Raw genomic sequence first — 6,174 nt, 5'->3', positions numbered from 1 at the left:
TGGACTCTTGGCCAGAGCTAGAACATATCTAACAAAGACTGGGGAAAAAATTAATTTTCCTAAGGACTTGCAAATCTGATCCAGAGGTATTTAAAATGAAAATGGAGGAAATCTGCTATATGTATCTATCTAGCCACATAGCACAAACAGTAGCAGATATGACAAAGAGAGGAGAATATCACTAGACAAAAACAGTCAATTTCAGAGGAAATATACAAGAAGGGCAGTAATAAAAGCCAGTTCTTCAGATATCTTTGTACAAATGTATAAACCATGGGTAACTTTAAAAAAAAAAAGGTGAACTATAGATTTTAATGCAAGGAAGTAAATTTGACCTCTCACTGCCATGGTGGGATTTGACACTGCTAGAATATAGTGAAGGAAGAAAATACCTTTTTCAAAAAGGACAGATTAAATAAATGATGAAAGAGAATAGCATTGTCTATATTTTCTTTTAAACTTTATTTTTTATTTTGAACTTAAATACTAAAAAGGCATTTCCAAACTCAAAGAAGAGGATTCTATATGAAACCATGAGTCTCCATATACATTTTAATTCTATAATAAATTCTAAACTTTACTTTCAAAATTGTCCTGCTTTTCTATGATTCCCTCTGAACTATCTTTTGTTTTCTTCTGTGCATTTAAAAAAAAAAACGTCTCAATGCCCCTCTCTTTTGCATCACAATCACTATCTCACTTCTATCCCTTCCTCAAATAACTGCAAAGAAAGGAGAAAAAAATCCTTATAACAATTAAGCATAGTCAAGCAAAATGAATCCATACCACGGCAATGTCCAAAAATGTATGTCTTTGGCCTCCATCATCCCTCTGTCAGTATAGTGGCATTGTATATTAAAAATGTGTATTCATGAGAGACAAGCCATGCCATGGAGCAGAGAAGTATGCTGGAGAACATTTAGATGAGAATCATTGGAGGTTGAGACAGAAGAAATGATGTGGTGGAAGTACCCAAAGAGCAAGAAAAAATAGTTGATGAGTTTAAGAACCAGGTGACAGATCAAGCAGGAAGATACAATTTAACAGTGATGGGGGAGTTTAATTACCCTAACATCTGCGGAGTTCTCGCAGCTAAAACATTTCTACTTTGACTTCAAGATAATTTCATTCTCCCAAAGGTCGAGGAAGCAACCAAGGAAACTTTTATTATAGATCTGACACTGACTAGTAAGAAAAAACTAGTTGTGAAAGGAAAAATAATGGAAACTTTGAAAGGAAGCAACTACCTTCTCTTAGAGTTTATGACAAATGAGGAGAAGAAAATTGGGCAAGTCTGGCGCTCCCTGGAATTGGGGAGTTTGTTGTTGTTCAGACATTTTCAGTCACATCTGATTCTTTGTGACCCCATTTGAGGTTTTCTTGACAAAGATACTAGAGGAATTTGCCATTTCCTTCTCCAAGTTATTTTACAGATGAGGAAGTGAGGCAAACAGGGTTAAGTGACTTGCCCAGGGTCACACATCTAGTAAGTGTCTGAAGTCAGATTTAAACTCAGGTCTTCCTGACTCGAGGCCCAACATTTCTACCTACTGAACGAAATTTTGTTAAGTATTTCTCAATTACATTTTAACCTGGTTCAGGCTGTACTTGGTCAATGGAGTTTTTGATGCCTCTGGCTTAGGGAAATGAGAGTTTAGTGACTTGCGCATTCACTCTACCACAGCTACTGGATGAATAATGGTACAACAATAACAAATGATAGGGAAGAAAGAACTATTCCACTCTTATTTTGTTTCTGCTTTCTCTACCAAGAACAATATTCTGCCAAAAAGACTAGAGTAACAAATGGGCTAGAAAAAGGACAAGGAAGTGAAATGTAATATTAATTAAGAAATGGGTAGAGCTGCCCTCAGTGAATTTAAGCCAGTTGGTCCAAAAGAATGGTGCCTCAGAGTACTAAAAGTCATGGGAGTGGCAGCACCTCCAAGACCACCAGTCCTGCTTCCAGCTCAGTCCTTACAGCCATCATTTGGGAAGGCAACTTCTATGGAGAAAGAGCTACTCATCCCTACCAACTTATCAAGCAATTACCACCTTCAGGGCAGGCAAGTTCGGCCTAGCTGAAGCAGCACGATACCCGGAGGGAAAGATAGGAGGCAGCATGTGCCAGACAATTCAAAACCACCATCACTGCCATTGACCCCCAGACTCTAATGGAAACAGCCCAATATGCTGAACCCAGTAGCCTTGGGAGTAGCATTTTTTCTAGCTCAGTTCCCAAAGCCATCATTCAGAGAAGCAACACCTATGGAAATACAGCCCAGCAACTGCTCCTGCAGGTGATACAGCCACAGCTACTGAAGACTCAGAAAGAAAAATTTTTGCCCCTAAAGTGCTTTCAAATGATTCAACATCAGCAAGTGATAAGATTTTACCAATGGAAGTAAAAGTAAGGAAGAAGCATTAGCATCTACTTTGCCATTGTACCCTAAGGACCATGGTACTTCTCCACATGATTTACAGCTGAAATCTTCCATATGTGTGGTCTGCCCTTATTAGAATGTGAACTCTTTGAAAGCAGAGACTGTCTTCCTCTTTTTTTTTTTTTGCATTCCCAAGCACAGTGCTTGGGTAGGCACTTAATAAATGTTTTACTTATTCATTCAGATTTCATATATATAAGTATATATATATATACTAATCTTAGTCCCAAAGATTCAAAGTACACTGTTGAAACAGTGGAAAGGATACTGTTTCAGGTAGAAGAAAGAAAGAGAAGCCTTTATTAAACTACTACCATGTGCCAAGCACAGTGCTAAGTGTTTTACAAATATTATTTCATTTGATCCTCACAACAATCTTGGAAGGTGGGTGCTATTATGATCTCCATTTTACGATTGAGAAAGCTGAGACAGACAGAGGTTAAACGACTTGCTCAGGAGCACACAACTAGTAAGAGTAAGAGGTCATATTTGAACTCACATCTTTCTGACTCCAGGTCCAAAGCTCTATTCACTACGCCATCTAACTGCCTTCCATGAGTCCAAGGATCTGGATTTGACTCCTAACTGCACCTTCTGATATGGGACAAGTCACTTTACCTCCCTAGGCCTCAGTTTCCTCATTTGTAAAAGGGGAGAGTCGGACTAAATGGCCTCTGAGGGCCCATGATCCCTTCTTTCTACAGTGTAATGTACTACATGTAAAGTCTGAGGTTGAATTGTTGCCAAGTTTAACTGAACTATTTTTTTCTTTCCCTTTCGTTCTTTGTTATAAGTGATGACTCTAGGTGTAGTGATATATTGGTAAATGTAGATGATATAAAAATTAAATGTCAATAACTTTTCAATCAAATAGCAAATGAAATATGTCCTCAAGAAAAGAATATCATCAACCTCTCAAGCCTTTGAAAACTCTCAGAAAGCCCCTTACAATTTTTTTTAATTACTAGTATTTCAAAAGTAGTAGTTCCTACTATTTTTTCACCTTATTTAAAATATTTTGGTTCTATTATGGATTAAATCTTTCAGTAAAGCCCTATTCTAATGGTCTGATTGCATGAAGCTGACCCTGAATTTTGAATGACTATACCAGTGTCCAAAAAAAAAAGAAAGTCTGGTAATTACTAACCAGATGGTAGGAAAAGTTAAGTGTAGACCCAGCAAGAGAATGAAGTTGGAAGAGTCACTTACTTAGGTAGAGAGGTTTGTCACCAGGATTTTAGCTTCCAGGTGATACTTTTTTTAGCCACCACAAATCATGAAATCATATACTAAGGCACAGAAAGGTTGCAATCCACAGGGACAGCCCACACTAGTAAAATCACAGACTTTTTATAGTATTGGAAAATTGGCTATGCAAGCTGTTTTATTAGCTGAAATTTTTACTACTATCTGCAACATGTTTCTGTGAGAAAATACATTCTGTGATCCAAATAACAGATTAACAGATTGAGTTCTAAAAATTAATTTATTTGTAAATTGAGATGTTTTATAATAGTAAACTCCAAATTTCCTATTCTAGTTTTGTTCTTAATGATAATTGAGATAGGTGAGTAGGCAGTGACAATTTTTTTAAAGAACATCAATAAAACATTTTTAAATACACAGAAGATAAAAAATACAGAGACGCAAACAAATGAATTCACAGTTCTTTATACAAGTCTCTTTCTTGTTCTTTTTTTATATTGAATGTGTTGGTTGACTGATCAAGTTCACTTTAAAAAAATTTAACATAATAATAATAATAAATTTTATCACTGGACTTGTTCTTAAGATGACATTAAACATCACTGTTAACAACTCATATGGCTAATCTAAAATTTTTAATCATAAAACGTGCTAGCATCAATTCACCCTAGTAAGGGCAGACAACTAATCAAAGATTTTCCCTATAGCGGCCATTAAGAATTTGGAGCAACCAACCATTCAAAAGGTTTTTTATTCTAACAAAAGAGACTCAAGGTGATATATTCAAGACTGAGCAATCTGTGATTGATAACTGTTGAAATCTAAATTGAGCAAGGTATCTGTATTTTTTTTCAAATCATGTTACATCCTGTGTCTTTTGTTTATATATTTCTTGTAGTGAGTAGTTAATTAGTTTATATGGTTATTTAAATAAAAAGTTATATTTTTATAGAAAAAGCAAAATTGTTCTGTTCTGTTATTCATGCTTGGGTATAGTCCAACTTCTAGGCCTATGCACTTATCAATCATCAGCTGATGATATTCACTTACTGACAAATATTACAATTAAAGGCAAAGTGCCTATACAAAATATAACAAAAGTAATATCAGCCTTTATAGAATGGGCTTGACGTTTGTAGATATCAAGTGAGGTCATTGCCTCCTGCTGTATTTGTCTGTATTTAACATGTTGAAACCAATGTAGCAAAAATCAAAGTGAAGAGGTAATTACCAATTATAACTAAATTTATGCAGCACTGTTTGTCATCTACATGGGCTTCTGAATTGTTCTTGTGGAAGTAGCATCTACGGGGTAGTTACTAACCCTCTATTTTGTACTATGTAAGCATGATCTCTGAGTGCCCTTATTCTCCTGCCTATGACTTTCTAATCTACATCCCTTCATCAGTAAACATTTTTTGTGAAGATTTAACATATATCGTGTTTAGAAAATATTTATTTAATTGAAATAATATTAGCAGGTTTGGGAGTTTTTTTAGCCCTCTATCAGACTTCTTTTGGGTCTCATGGCAAATGCCAATTAGCAGGGATACAAGTACAAACTGCTTGGCCTTGATTATAGGAGCGTTCTGCCATTGTGCTTGGCAGAGGTATTCTGGGACATAGGCGGCAATGGAACACAGCTGGTTAGGCAAGGGGCCAGGACCAGAAGACAGCCAAGAAGGCATCAGGGTCCAACAAGCTGAAGGTCTGAAAGCCAGGCTATCAGGGCAATGGCCAGGGAACTAGATGCTTGCTATTATGAACAAAAAAACTAAATGTTTAGGATCAACCTTAATAGAACTGCCCTGAGATTTTGAGCCAAACTTTGTAAACAAAAGATATAAGTAATAAGATTTTGCTAAGTACAGACTGTCCCCAAAGTGGTAATCTAGTTTTAATCTATCAAGGCTTACCTGGCAGAGGTGATTCCATGATCACAGGAAAGTGGTTTCCCCAGGGCGAGGCTTATCCATTGCACTCTGGATGGGCTGACCCTTGAGATTTCCCCAAATGAGATACAACTGGTACCTCATTCAACTCAAATTTCAAATGTCAATCATAGCTTAGGTGAATCTTGAGCTCACCTCCCAGGTTTAAGTGTAACACATCCTCACTCCCTTTACTTAGGATAAGAAAGTCAACAATGAAGTGAGGAAGGAAGAACTATGCCTAGGAACTAAATGAATGTGCAGATTAGAAGTACAAAAGTACAAAACAAGTCAGCAGAGTATTGTGGTTGTTGTTTGGTCATTTTTCAGTCGTGTCCAACTCTTCATGACCTGATTAGGGGTTTTCTTGGCAAAGAGACTGTAATGATTTGGCATTTCCTTCTTCAGTTCATTTTACAGATGAAGAAACTGAGGCCAACAGTGTTAAGTGACTTGTCCAGGGTCACACAGCTAGTAGGTGTCTGAGGCCAGATTTGAACTCAAGAAGATGAGTCTTCCTGACTCCAGGCCCAACACTCCTTGCTTTATGGCACCACCTAGCACCCCAGTCAGCAGAATATACCTCAGTGGAT

At 36.9% G+C, this 6,174-nt stretch overlaps 1 pseudogene; it reads left to right on the top strand.

The window, feature by feature from the left end:
- Nucleotides 1-5,558: 5,558 nt before the first annotated feature.
- Nucleotides 5,559-5,688, top strand: LOC114030507 (annotated as a pseudogene).
- The last annotated feature ends 486 nt before the right edge of the window (nt 5,689-6,174 follow it).

This window comes from Vombatus ursinus, unplaced genomic scaffold, assembly GCF_900497805.2.
Source record: "Vombatus ursinus unplaced genomic scaffold, bare-nosed wombat genome assembly UNPS02014959.1, whole genome shotgun sequence".
NCBI lineage: Eukaryota > Metazoa > Chordata > Mammalia > Diprotodontia > Vombatidae > Vombatus > Vombatus ursinus.
This window is presented reverse-complemented; position numbering and strand designations above follow the sequence as displayed.